The following is a 13,792-nucleotide window of genomic DNA, read 5'->3' on the forward strand; positions in this document are numbered from 1 at the left end:
TGGCATTTGAACCCACAAGTCTGTTAAAATTTAGGTAAGTCTCTAAACTAAAGTCTAAAACTGTCTTTTCCAAAACAGAAATGCACACACTCATGGAAATACAAAATATGGAAAATGGGCATGTCTCTAAACATTAGGCAAAAACAAAGATTCTATCAACGGTTTTTATCTTAACTGAAACTGCTAAATCATACAAATACAAAAGAAGATTATATCACATGCTAATTTGCATGCTAGCAAAATCATAAGAATAAGTACAAAAACATTTCAAGATCTTATAATACTGGCAGCAGTGAGATTAAAGCATATGCTAATTTTGCATGTTAGCATAATTATAAGAATGGGATAAAAAGGTTTAAAAGAACTCATACTAGTGGCAGCACTGGGATTTGAACTCACAAGTCTGTTGGAATATGGGTAAGTCTCTTAACAATAGGAAAAATCAATGATTCTTTCAACTGTCTTTTCCTAAACAGAAATTAACACACTCATGAAAATACAAAATCATAAGAATTAGATCAAAGGGTTCTCAAAAGCTCATAATAATGGCAGCAGTGGGATTTGAATGGGCATGTCTTTAAACATTAGAAAAAAGAAAGGATTCTATCAACAGTCTTTATCTGAACTGAAAACTGCAAAATCATGCAAATACAAAAGAAGATTAAATCACATGCTAATTTGCATGCTAGCAAAATCATAAGAATAAGTACAAAAACATTTTAAGATCTCATAATACTGGCAGCAGTGGGTTTAAAGCATATGCTAATTTTGCATGTTAGCATAATTATAAGAATGAGATAAAAAGGTTTAAAAGAACTCATACTAGTGGCATTTGAACCCACAAGTCTGTTAAAATTTAGGTAAGTCTCTAAACAATAGGAACAATCAATGATTCTTTCAACTGTCTTTTCCAAAACAGAAATGCGCACACTCATGGAAATACAAAATACTCAGAATTAGATCAAAGGGTTCTCAAAACCTCATAATACTGGCAGCAGTGGGATTTGGACCCACGCCTCCGAAGAGACTGGAGCCCTAATCCAGCGCCTTAGACCGCTCGGCCATGCTACCTAATGTATCATTAAAAGAGCTTCCTTAGAGTAAGTTTAGTGTATCTGACTACATTTTAAACTTGTGCATTGTGGAAAATGGATAGGTCTCTAAACAAAAAGGAAAAAGCAATGATTCTATCTTTTGTCTTTTCCAAAAAAGCAAAGCACGCACTCATACAAAAATATGCTAATTTTTCTATTAGCAAAATCATAAATTAAAGCTGAAAAGGTTTTCAAAACCTCAATATGTTGGCAGCAGTGGGATTTGAACCCTCGACTCCAAAGAGACTGGAGCCTAAATCCAGCGCCTTAGACCACTCGGCCATGCTACCTTAAACAGCATGGATAATTAAGCTTCCTTAGAGAAAGTGAAGTACATTTGACAACATTTAAAATTAGTACATTTTGGAAAATGGGCATGTCTCTAAACATTAGGCAAAAACAAAGATTCTATCAACGGTCTTTATCTTAACTGAAAACTGCTAAATCATACAAATACAAAAGAAGATTATATCACATGCTAATTTGCATGCTAGCAAAATCATAAGAATAAGTACAAAAACATTTCAAGATCTCATAATACTGGCAGCAGTGAGATTAAAGCATATGCTAATTTTGCATGTTAGCATAATTATAAGAATGAGATAAAAAGGTTTAAAAGAACTCATACTAGTGGCAGCAGTGGGATTTGAACTCACAAGTCTGTTGGAATATGGGTAAGTCTATTAACAATAGGAAAAATCAATGATTCTTTCAACTGTCTTTTCCTAAGCAGAAATTAACACACTCATGAAAATACAAAATCATAAGAATTAGATCAAAGGGTTCTCAAAACCTCATAATAATGGCAGCAGTGGGATTTGAATGGGCATGTCTCTAAACATTAGAAAAAAGCAAGGATTCTATCAACAGTCTTTATCTGAACTGAAAACTGCAAAATCATGCAAATACAAAAGAAGATTAAATCACATGCTAACTTGCATGTTAGCAAAATCATAAGAATAAGTACAAAAACATTTCAAGATCTCATAATACTGGCAGCAGTGGGTTTAAAGCATATGCTAATTTTGCATGTTAGCATAATTATAAGAATAAGATAAAAAGGTTTAAAAGAACTCATACTAGTGGCATTTGAACCCACAAGTCTGTTAAAATTTAGGTAAGTCTCTAAACAATAGGAACAATCAATGATTCTTTCAACTGTCTTTTCCAAAACAGAAATGCACACACTCATGGAAATACAAAATACTTAGAATTAGATCAAAGGGTTCTCAAAACCTCATAATAATGGCAGCAGTGGGATTTGAATGGGCATGTCTCTAAACATTAGAAAAAAGCAAGGATTCTTTCAACAGTCTTTATCTGAACTGAAAACTGGAAAATCATGCAAATACAAAAGAAGATTAAATCACATGCTAATTTGCATGTTAGCAAAATCATAAGAATAAGTACAAAAACATTTCAAGATCTCATAATACTGGCAGCAGTGGGTTTAAAGCATATGCTAATTTTGCATGTTAGCATAATTATAAGAATAAGATAAAAAGGTTTAAAAGAACTCATACTAGTGGCATTTGAACCCACAAGTCTGTTAAAATTTAGGTAAGTCTCTAAACAATAGGAACAATCAATGATTCTTTCAACTGTCTTTTCCAAAACAGAAATGCACACACTCATGGAAATACAAAATACTCAGAATTAGATCAAAGGGTTCTCAGAACCTCATAATACTGGCAGCAGTGGGATTTGAACCAACGCCTCCGAAGAGACTGGAGCCTTAATCCAGCGCCTTTGACTGCTCGGCCATGCTACCTAATGCATCATTAAAAGAGCTTCCTTAGAGTAAGTTTAGTGTATCTGACTACATTTTAAACTTGTGCATTGTGGAAAATGGATAGGTCTCTAAACAAAAAGGAAAAAGCAATGATTCTATCTTTTGTCTTTTCCAAAAAAGCAAAGCACGCACTCATACAAAAATATGCTAATTTTTCTATTAGCAAAATCATAAATATAAGCTGAAAAGGTTTTCAAAACCTCAAGATGTTGGCAGCAGTGGGATTTGAACCCACGCCTCCAAAGAGACTGGAGCCTAAATCCAGCGCCTTAGACCACTCGGCCATGCTACCTTAAACAGTATGGTTAATTAATCTTCCTTAGAGAAAGTGAAGTACATTTGACAACATTTAAAATTAGTACACTTTGGAAAATGGGCATGTCTCTAAACATTAGGCAAAAACAAAGATTCTATCAACGGTCTTTATCTTAACTGAAAACTGCTAAATCATACAAATACAAAAGAAGATTATATCACATGCTAATTTGCATGCTAGCAAAATCATAAGAATAAGTACAAAAACATTTCAAGATCTCATTATACTGGCAGCAGTGAGATTAAAGCATATGCTAATTTTGCATGTTAGCATAATTATTAGAATGAGATAAAAAGGTTTAAAAGAACTCATACTAGTGGCAGCAGTGGGATTTGAACTCACAAGTCTGTTGGAATATGGGTAAGTCTCTTAGCAATAGGAAAAATCAAAGATTCTTTCAACTGTCTCTTCCTAAACAGAAATTAACACACTCATGAAAATACAAAATCATAAGAATTTGATCAAAGGGTTCTCAAAACCTCATAATAATGGCAGCAGTGGGATTTGAATGGGCATGTCTCTAAACATTAGAAAAAAGCAAGGATTCTTTCAACAGTCTTTATCTGAACTGAAAACTGGAAAATCATGCAAATACAAAAGAAGATTAAATCACATGCTAATTTGCATGTTAGCAAAATCATAAGAATAAGTACAAAAACATTTCAAGATCTCATAATACTGGCAGCAGTGGGTTTAAAGCATATGCTAATTTTGCATGTTAGCATAATTATAAGAATAAGATAAAAAGGTTTAAAAGAACTCATACTAGTGGCATTTGAACCCACAAGTCTGTAAAAAATTTAGGTAAGTCTCTAAACTAAAGTCTAAAACTGTCTTTTCCAAAACAGAAATGCACACACTCATGGAAATACAAAATCCTCAGAATTAGATCAAAGGGTTCTCAATACCTCATAATACTGGTAGCAGTGGGATTTGAACCCACGCCTCCGAAGAGACTGGAGCCTTAATCCAGCGCCTTAGACCGCTCGGCCATGCTACCTAATGCATCATTAAAAGAGCTTCCTTAGAGTAAGTTTAGTGTATCTGACTACATTTTAAACTTGTGCATTGTGGAAAATGGATAGTCTCTAAACAAAAAGGAAAAAGCAATGATTCTATCTTTTGTCTTTTCCAAAAAAGCAAAGCACGCACTCATACAAAAATATGCTAATTTTTCTGTTAGCAAAATCATAAATATAAGCTGAAAAGGTTTTCAAAACCTCAATATGTTGGCAGCAGTGGGATTTGAACCCACGCCTCCTAAGAGACTGGAGCCTAAATCCAGCGCCTTAGACCACTCAGCCATGCTACCTTAAACAGCATGGATAATTAAGCTTCCTTAGAGAAAGTGAAGTACATTTGACAACATTTAAAATTAGTACATTTTGGAAAATGGGCATGTCTCTAAACATTAGGCAAAAACAAAGATTCTATCAATGGTCTTTATCTTAACTGAAAACTGCTAAATCATACAAATACAAAAGAAGATTATATCACATGCTAATTTGCATGCTAGCAAAATCATAAGAATAAGTACAAAAACATTTCAAGATCTCATAATACTGGCAGCAGTGGGTTTAAAGCATATGCTAATTTTGCATGTTAGCATAATTATAAGAATAAGATAAAAAGGTTTAAAAGAACTCATACTAGTGGCATTTGAACCCACAAGTCTGTTAAAATTTAGGTAAGTCTCTAAACAATAGGAACAATCAATGATTCTTTCAACTGTCTTTTCCAAAACAGAAATGCACACACTCATGGAAATACAAAATACTCAGAATTAGATCAAAGGGTTCTCAAAACCTCATAATAATGGCAGCAGTGGGATTTGAATGGGCATGTCTCTAAACATTAGAAAAAAGCAAGGATTCTTTCAACAGTCTTTATCTGAACTGAAAACTGCAAAACCATGCAAATACAAAAGAAGATTAAATCACATGCTAATTTGCATGCTAGCAAAATCATAAGAATAAGTACAAAAACATTTCAAGATCTCATAATACTGGCAGCAGTGGGTTTAAAGCATATGCTAATTTTGCATGTTAGCATAATTATAAGAATGAGATAAAAAGGTTTAAAAGAACTCATACTAGTGGCAGCAGTGGGATTTGAACTCACAAGTCTGTTGGAATATGGGTAAGTCTCTTAACAATAGGAAAAATCAATGATTCTTTCAACTGTCTTTTCCTAAACAGAAGTTAACACACTCATGAAAATACAAAATCATAAGAATTAGATCAAAGGGTTCTCAAAACCTCATAATACTGGCAGCAGTGGGATTTGAACCCACGCCTCCGAAGAGACTGGAGCCTTAATCCAGCGCCTTAGACCGCTCGGCCATGCTACCTAATGAATCATTAAAAGAGCTTCCTTAGAGTAAGTTTAGTGTATCTGACTACATTTTAAACTTGTGCATTGTGGAAAATGGATAGGTCTCTAAACAAAAAGGAAAAAGCAATGATTCTATCTTTTGTCTTTTCCAAAAAAGCAAAGCACGCACTCATACAAAAATATGCTAATTTTTCTGTTAGCAAAATCATAAATATAAGCTGAAAAGGTTTTCAAAACCTCAATATGTTGGCAGCAGTGGGATTTGAACCCACGCCTCCAAAGAGACTGGAGCCTAAATCCAGCACCTTAGATCACTCGGCCATGCTACCTTAAACAGCATGATTAATTAAGCTTCCTTAGAGAAAGTGAAGTACATTTGACAACATTTAAAATTAGTACATTTTGGAAAATGGGCATGTCTCTAAACATTAGGCAAAAACAAAGATTCTATCAACGGTCTTTATCTTAACTGAAAACTGCTAAATCATACAAATACAAAAGAAGATTATATCACATGCTAATTTGCATGTCTCTTAACAATAGGAAAAATCAATGATTCTTTCAACTGTCTTTTCCTAAATAGAAATTTACACACTCATGAAAATACAAAATCATAAGAATTAGATCAAAGGGTTCTCAAAACCTCATAATAATGGCAGCAGTGGGATTTGAATGGGCATGTCTCTAAACATTAGAAAAAAGCAAGGATTCTATCAACAGTCTTTATCTGAACTGAAAACTGCAAAATCATGCAAATACAAAAGAAGATTAAATCACATGCTAATTTGCATGTTAGCAAAATCATAAGAATAAGTACAAAAACATTTCAAGATCTCATAATACTGGCAGCAGTGGGTTTAAAGCATATGCTAATTTTGCATGTTAGCATAATTATAAGAATAAGATAAAAAGGTTTAAAAGAACTCATACTAGTGGCATTTGAACCCACAAGTCTGTTAAAATTTAGGTAAGTCTCTAAACAATAGGAACAATCAATGATTCTTTCAACTGTCTTTTCCAAAACAGAAATGCACACACTCATGGAAATACAAAATACTCAGAATTAGATCAAAGGGTTCTCAAAACCTCATAATAATGGCAGCAGTGGGATTTGAATGGGCATGTCTCTAAACATTAGAAAAAAGCAAGGATTCTTTCAACAGTCTTTATCTGAACTGAAAACTGCAAAACCATGCAAATACAAAAGAAGATTAAATCACATGCTAATTTGCATGCTAGCAAAATCATAAGAATAAGTACAAAAACATTTCAAGATCTCATAATACTGGCAGCAGTGGGTTTAAAGCATATGCTAATTTTGCATGTTAGCATAATTATAAGAATGAGATAAAAAGGTTTAAAAGAACTCATACTAGTGGCAGCAGTGGGATTTGAACTCACAAGTCTGTTGGAATATGGGTAAGTCTCTTAACAATAGGAAAAATCAATGATTCTTTCAACTGTCTTTTCCTAAACAGAAGTTAACACACTCATGAAAATACAAAATCATAAGAATTAGATCAAAGGGTTCTCAAAACCTCATAATACTGGCAGCAGTGGGATTTGAACCCACGCCTCCGAAGAGACTGGAGCCTTAATCCAGCGCCTTAGACCGCTCGGCCATGCTACCTAATGCATCATTAAAAGAGCTTCCTTAGAGTAAGTTTAGTGTATCTGACTACATTTTAAACTTGTGCATTGTGGAAAATGGATAGGTCTCTAAACAAAAAGGAAAAAGCAATGATTCTATCTTTTGTCTTTTCCAAAAAAGCAAAGCACGCACTCATACAAAAATATGCTAATTTTTCTATTAGCAAAATCATAAATATAAGCTGAAAAGGTTTTCAAAACCTCAAGATGTTGGCAGCAGTGGGATTTGAACCCACGCCTCCAAAGAGACTGGAGCCTAAATCCAGCGCCTTAGACCACTCGGTCATGCTACCTTAAACAGCATGATTAATTAAGCTTCCTTAGAGAAAGTGAAGTACATTTGACAACATTTAAAATTAGTACATTTTGGAAAATGGGCATGTCTCTAAACATTAGGCAAAAACAAAGATTCTATCAACGGTCTTTATCTTAACTGAAAACTGCTAAATCATACAAATACAAAAGAAGATTATATCACATGCTAATTTGCATGTCTCTTAACAATAGGAAAAATCAATGATTCTTTCAACTGTCTCTTTCTAAACAGAAATTAACACACTCATGAAAATACAAAATCATAAGAATTAGATCAAAGGGTTCTCAAAACCTCATAATAATGGCAGCAGTGGGATTTGAATGGGCATGTCTCTAAACATTAGAAAAAAGCAAGGATTCTTTCAACAGTCTTTATCTGAACTGAAAACTGCAAAATCATGCAAATACAAAAGAAGATTAAATCACATGCTAATTTGCATGCTAGCAAAATCATAAGAATAAGTACAAAAACATTTCAAGATCTCATAATACTGGCAGCAGTGGGTTTAAAGCATATGCTAATTTTGCATGTTAGCATAATTATAAGAATAAGATAAAAAGGTTTAAAAGAACTCATACTAGTGGCATTTGAACCCACAAGTCTGTTAAAATTTAGGTAAGTCTCTAAACTAAAGTCTAAAACTGTCTTTTCCAAAACAGAAATGCACACACTCATGGAAATACAAAATATGGAAAATGGGCATGTCTCTAAACATTAGGCAAAAACAAAGATTCTATCAACGGTTTTTATCTTAACTGAAACTGCTAAATCATACAAATACAAAAGAAGATTATATCACATGCTAATTTGCATGCTAGCAAAATCATAAGAATAAGTACAAAAACATTTCAAGATCTTATAATACTGGCAGCAGTGAGATTAAAGCATATGCTAATTTTGCATGTTAGCATAATTATAAGAATGGGATAAAAAGGTTTAAAAGAACTCATACTAGTGGCAGCACTGGGATTTGAACTCACAAGTCTGTTGGAATATGGGTAAGTCTCTTAACAATAGGAAAAATCAATGATTCTTTCAACTGTCTTTTCCTAAACAGAAATTAACACACTCATGAAAATACAAAATCATAAGAATTAGATCAAAGGGTTCTCAAAAGCTCATAATAATGGCAGCAGTGGGATTTGAATGGGCATGTCTTTAAACATTAGAAAAAAGAAAGGATTCTATCAACAGTCTTTATCTGAACTGAAAACTGCAAAATCATGCAAATACAAAAGAAGATTAAATCACATGCTAATTTGCATGCTAGCAAAATCATAAGAATAAGTACAAAAACATTTTAAGATCTCATAATACTGGCAGCAGTGGGTTTAAAGCATATGCTAATTTTGCATGTTAGCATAATTATAAGAATGAGATAAAAAGGTTTAAAAGAACTCATACTAGTGGCATTTGAACCCACAAGTCTGTTAAAATTTAGGTAAGTCTCTAAACAATAGGAACAATCAATGATTCTTTCAACTGTCTTTTCCAAAACAGAAATGCGCACACTCATGGAAATACAAAATACTCAGAATTAGATCAAAGGGTTCTCAAAACCTCATAATACTGGCAGCAGTGGGATTTGGACCCACGCCTCCGAAGAGACTGGAGCCCTAATCCAGCGCCTTAGACCGCTCGGCCATGCTACCTAATGCATCATTAAAAGAGCTTCCTTAGAGTAAGTTTAGTGTATCTGACTACATTTTAAACTTGTGCATTGTGGAAAATGGATAGGTCTCTAAACAAAAAGGAAAAAGCAATGATTCTATCTTTTGTCTTTTCCAAAAAAGCAAAGCACGCACTCATACAAAAATATGCTAATTTTTCTATTAGCAAAATCATAAATTAAAGCTGAAAAGGTTTTCAAAACCTCAATATGTTGGCAGCAGTGGGATTTGAACCCTCGCCTCCAAAGAGACTGGAGCCTAAATCCAGCGCCTTAGACCACTCGGCCATGCTACCTTAAACAGCATGGATAATTAAGCTTCCTTAGAGAAAGTGAAGTACATTTGACAACATTTAAAATTAGTACATTTTGGAAAATGGGCATGTCTCTAAACATTAGGCAAAAACAAAGATTCTATCAACGGTCTTTATCTTAACTGAAAACTGCTAAATCATACAAATACAAAAGAAGATTATATCACATGCTAATTTGCATGCTAGCAAAATCATAAGAATAAGTACAAAAACATTTCAAGATCTCATAATACTGGCAGCAGTGAGATTAAAGCATATGCTAATTTTGCATGTTAGCATAATTATAAGAATGAGATAAAAAGGTTTAAAAGAACTCATACTAGTGGCAGCAGTGGGATTTGAACTCACAAGTCTGTTGGAATATGGGTAAGTCTATTAACAATAGGAAAAATCAATGATTCTTTCAACTGTCTTTTCCTAAACAGAAATTAACACACTCATGAAAATACAAAATCATAAGAATTAGATCAAAGGGTTCTCAAAACCTCATAATAATGGCAGCAGTGGGATTTGAATGGGCATGTCTCTAAACATTAGAAAAAAGCAAGGATTCTATCAACAGTCTTTATCTGAACTGAAAACTGCAAAATCATGCAAATACAAAAGAAGATTAAATCACATGCTAACTTGCATGTTAGCAAAATCATAAGAATAAGTACAAAAACATTTCAAGATCTCATAATACTGGCAGCAGTGGGTTTAAAGCATATGCTAATTTTGCATGTTAGCATAATTATAAGAATAAGATAAAAAGGTTTAAAAGAACTCATACTAGTGGCATTTGAACCCACAAGTCTGTTAAAATTTAGGTAAGTCTCTAAACAATAGGAACAATCAATGATTCTTTCAACTGTCTTTTCCAAAACAGAAATGCACACACTCATGGAAATACAAAATACTTAGAATTAGATCAAAGGGTTCTCAAAACCTCATAATAATGGCAGCAGTGGGATTTGAATGGGCATGTCTCTAAACATTAGAAAAAAGCAAGGATTCTTTCAACAGTCTTTATCTGAACTGAAAACTGGAAAATCATGCAAATACAAAAGAAGATTAAATCACATGCTAATTTGCATGTTAGCAAAATCATAAGAATAAGTACAAAAACATTTCAAGATCTCATAATACTGGCAGCAGTGGGTTTAAAGCATATGCTAATTTTGCATGTTAGCATAATTATAAGAATAAGATAAAAAGGTTTAAAAGAACTCATACTAGTGGCATTTGAACCCACAAGTCTGTTAAAATTTAGGTAAGTCTCTAAACAATAGGAACAATCAATGATTCTTTCAACTGTCTTTTCCAAAACAGAAATGCACACACTCATGGAAATACAAAATACTCAGAATTAGATCAAAGGGTTCTCAGAACCTCATAATACTGGCAGCAGTGGGATTTGAACCAACGCCTCCGAAGAGACTGGAGCCTTAATCCAGCGCCTTTGACTGCTCGGCCATGCTACCTAATGCATCATTAAAAGAGCTTCCTTAGAGTAAGTTTAGTGTATCTGACTACATTTTAAACTTGTGCATTGTGGAAAATGGATAGGTCTCTAAACAAAAAGGAAAAAGCAATGATTCTATCTTTTGTCTTTTCCAAAAAAGCAAAGCACGCACTCATACAAAAATATGCTAATTTTTCTATTAGCAAAATCATAAATATAAGCTGAAAAGGTTTTCAAAACCTCAAGATGTTGGCAGCAGTGGGATTTGAACCCACGCCTCCAAAGAGACTGGAGCCTAAATCCAGCGCCTTAGACCACTCGGCCATGCTACCTTAAACAGTATGCTTTAATCTCACTGCTGCCAGTATAATGAGATCTTGAAATGTTTTTGTACTTATTCTTATGATTTTGCTAGCATGCAAATTAGCATGTGATATAATCTTCTTTTGTATTTGTATGATTTAGCAGTTTTCAGTTAAGATAAAGACCGTTGATAGAATCTTTGTTTTTGCCTAATGTTTAGAGACATGCCCATTTTCCAAAGTGTACTAATTTTAAATGTTGTCAAATGTACTTCACTTTCTCTAAGGAAGATTAATATCTTCCTTAGAGAAAGTGAAGTACATTTGACAACATTTAAAATTAGTACACTTTGGAAAATGGGCATGTCTCTAAACATTAGGCAAAAACAAAGATTCTATCAACGGTCTTTATCTTAACTGAAAACTGCTAAATCATACAAATACAAAAGAAGATTATATCACATGCTAATTTGCATGCTAGCAAAATCATAAGAATAAGTACAAAAACATTTCAAGATCTCATTATACTGGCAGCAGTGAGATTAAAGCATATGCTAATTTTGCATGTTAGCATAATTATTAGAATGAGATAAAAAGGTTTAAAAGAACTCATACTAGTGGCAGCAGTGGGATTTGAACTCACAAGTCTGTTGGAATATGGGTAAGTCTCTTAGCAATAGGAAAAATCAAAGATTCTTTCAACTGTCTCTTCCTAAACAGAAATTAACACACTCATGAAAATACAAAATCATAAGAATTTGATCAAAGGGTTCTCAAAACCTCATAATAATGGCAGCAGTGGGATTTGAATGGGCATGTCTCTAAACATTAGAAAAAAGCAAGGATTCTTTCAACAGTCTTTATCTGAACTGAAAACTGGAAAATCATGCAAATACAAAAGAAGATTAAATCACATGCTAATTTGCATGTTAGCAAAATCATAAGAATAAGTACAAAAACATTTCAAGATCTCATAATACTGGCAGCAGTGGGTTTAAAGCATATGCTAATTTTGCATGTTAGCATAATTATAAGAATAAGATAAAAAGGTTTAAAAGAACTCATACTAGTGGCATTTGAACCCACAAGTCTGTAAAAAATTTAGGTAAGTCTCTAAACTAAAGTCTAAAACTGTCTTTTCCAAAACAGAAATGCACACACTCATGGAAATACAAAATCCTCAGAATTAGATCAAAGGGTTCTCAATACCTCATAATACTGGTAGCAGTGGGATTTGAACCCACGCCTCCGAAGAGACTGGAGCCTTAATCCAGCGCCTTAGACCGCTCGGCCATGCTACCTAATGCATCATTAAAAGAGCTTCCTTAGAGTAAGTTTAGTGTATCTGACTACATTTTAAACTTGTGCATTGTGGAAAATGGATAGTCTCTAAACAAAAAGGAAAAAGCAATGATTCTATCTTTTGTCTTTTCCAAAAAAGCAAAGCACGCACTCATACAAAAATATGCTAATTTTTCTGTTAGCAAAATCATAAATATAAGCTGAAAAGGTTTTCAAAACCTCAATATGTTGGCAGCAGTGGGATTTGAACCCACGCCTCCTAAGAGACTGGAGCCTAAATGCAGCGCCTTAGACCACTCAGCCATGCTACCTTAAACAGCATGGATAATTAAGCTTCCTTAGAGAAAGTGAAGTACATTTGACAACATTTAAAATTAGTACATTTTGGAAAATGGGCATGTCTCTAAACATTAGGCAAAAACAAAGATTCTATCAACGGTCTTTATCTTAACTGAAAACTGCTAAATCATACAAATACAAAAGAAGATTATATCACATGCTAATTTGCATGCTAGCAAAATCATAAGAATAAGTACAAAAACATTTCAAGATCTCATAATACTGGCAGCAGTGGGTTTAAAGCATATGCTAATTTTGCATGTTAGCATAATTATAAGAATAAGATAAAAAGGTTTAAAAGAAATCATACTAGTGGCATTTGAACCCACAAGTCTGTAAAAAATTTAGGTAAGTCTCTAAACTAAAGTCTAAAACTGTCTTTTCCAAAACAGAAATGCACACACTCATGGAAATACAAAATCCTCAGAATTAGATCAAAGGGTTCTCAAAACCTCATAATACTGGCAGCAGTGGGATTTGAACCCACGCCTCCGAAGAGACTGGAGCCTTAATCCAGCGCCTTAGACCGCTCGGCCATGCTACCTAATGCATCATTAAAAGAGCTTCCTTAGAGTAAGTTTAGTGTATCTGACTACATTTTAAACTTGTGCATTGTGGAAAATGGATAGGTCTCTAAACAAAAAGGAAAAAGCAATGATTCTATCTTTTGTCTTTTCCAAAAAAGCAAAGCACGCACTCATACAAAAATATGCTAATTTTTCTATTAGCAAAATCATAAATATAAGCTGAAAAGGTTTTCAAAACCTCAATATGTTAGCAGCAGTGGGATTTGAACCCACGCCTCCAAAGAGACTGGAGCCTAAATCCAGCACCTTAGACCACTCGGCCATGCTACCTTAAACAGCATGGTTAATTAAGCTCCCTTAGAGAAAGTGAAGTACATTTGACAACATTTAAAA

At 33.7% G+C, this 13,792-nt stretch overlaps 9 non-coding genes across 9 annotated transcripts; all 9 read right to left on the bottom strand.

The window, feature by feature from the left end:
* Positions 1-989: 989 nt before the first annotated feature.
* TRNAP-AGG (transfer RNA proline (anticodon AGG)) lies at positions 990-1,071 on the bottom strand. The gene has a single exon. It is a non-coding gene; the product is annotated as a tRNA-Pro (tRNA).
* A 2,025-nt stretch (positions 1,072-3,096) lies between these two features.
* Positions 3,097-3,178, bottom strand: TRNAL-UAG (transfer RNA leucine (anticodon UAG)). The gene has a single exon. It is a non-coding gene; the product is annotated as a tRNA-Leu (tRNA).
* Positions 3,179-4,120: 942 nt separating this feature from the next.
* On the bottom strand, positions 4,121-4,202 carry TRNAL-AAG (transfer RNA leucine (anticodon AAG)). Its single transcript has one exon. It is a non-coding gene; the product is annotated as a tRNA-Leu (tRNA).
* A 1,268-nt stretch (positions 4,203-5,470) lies between these two features.
* Positions 5,471-5,552, bottom strand: TRNAL-AAG (transfer RNA leucine (anticodon AAG)). The gene has a single exon. It is a non-coding gene; the product is annotated as a tRNA-Leu (tRNA).
* Positions 5,553-7,084: 1,532 nt separating this feature from the next.
* TRNAL-AAG (transfer RNA leucine (anticodon AAG)) lies at positions 7,085-7,166 on the bottom strand. Its single transcript has one exon. It is a non-coding gene; the product is annotated as a tRNA-Leu (tRNA).
* Positions 7,167-9,072: 1,906 nt separating this feature from the next.
* On the bottom strand, positions 9,073-9,154 carry TRNAP-AGG (transfer RNA proline (anticodon AGG)). The gene has a single exon. It is a non-coding gene; the product is annotated as a tRNA-Pro (tRNA).
* A 2,025-nt stretch (positions 9,155-11,179) lies between these two features.
* On the bottom strand, positions 11,180-11,261 carry TRNAL-UAG (transfer RNA leucine (anticodon UAG)). Its single transcript has one exon. It is a non-coding gene; the product is annotated as a tRNA-Leu (tRNA).
* Positions 11,262-12,450: 1,189 nt separating this feature from the next.
* Positions 12,451-12,532, bottom strand: TRNAL-AAG (transfer RNA leucine (anticodon AAG)). The gene has a single exon. It is a non-coding gene; the product is annotated as a tRNA-Leu (tRNA).
* Positions 12,533-13,334: 802 nt separating this feature from the next.
* On the bottom strand, positions 13,335-13,416 carry TRNAL-AAG (transfer RNA leucine (anticodon AAG)). Its single transcript has one exon. It is a non-coding gene; the product is annotated as a tRNA-Leu (tRNA).
* Positions 13,417-13,792: the final 376 nt, after the last annotated feature.

Source organism: Ranitomeya variabilis, chromosome 5, assembly GCF_051348905.1.
Source record: "Ranitomeya variabilis isolate aRanVar5 chromosome 5, aRanVar5.hap1, whole genome shotgun sequence".
NCBI classification, from domain to species: domain Eukaryota; kingdom Metazoa; phylum Chordata; class Amphibia; order Anura; family Dendrobatidae; genus Ranitomeya; species Ranitomeya variabilis.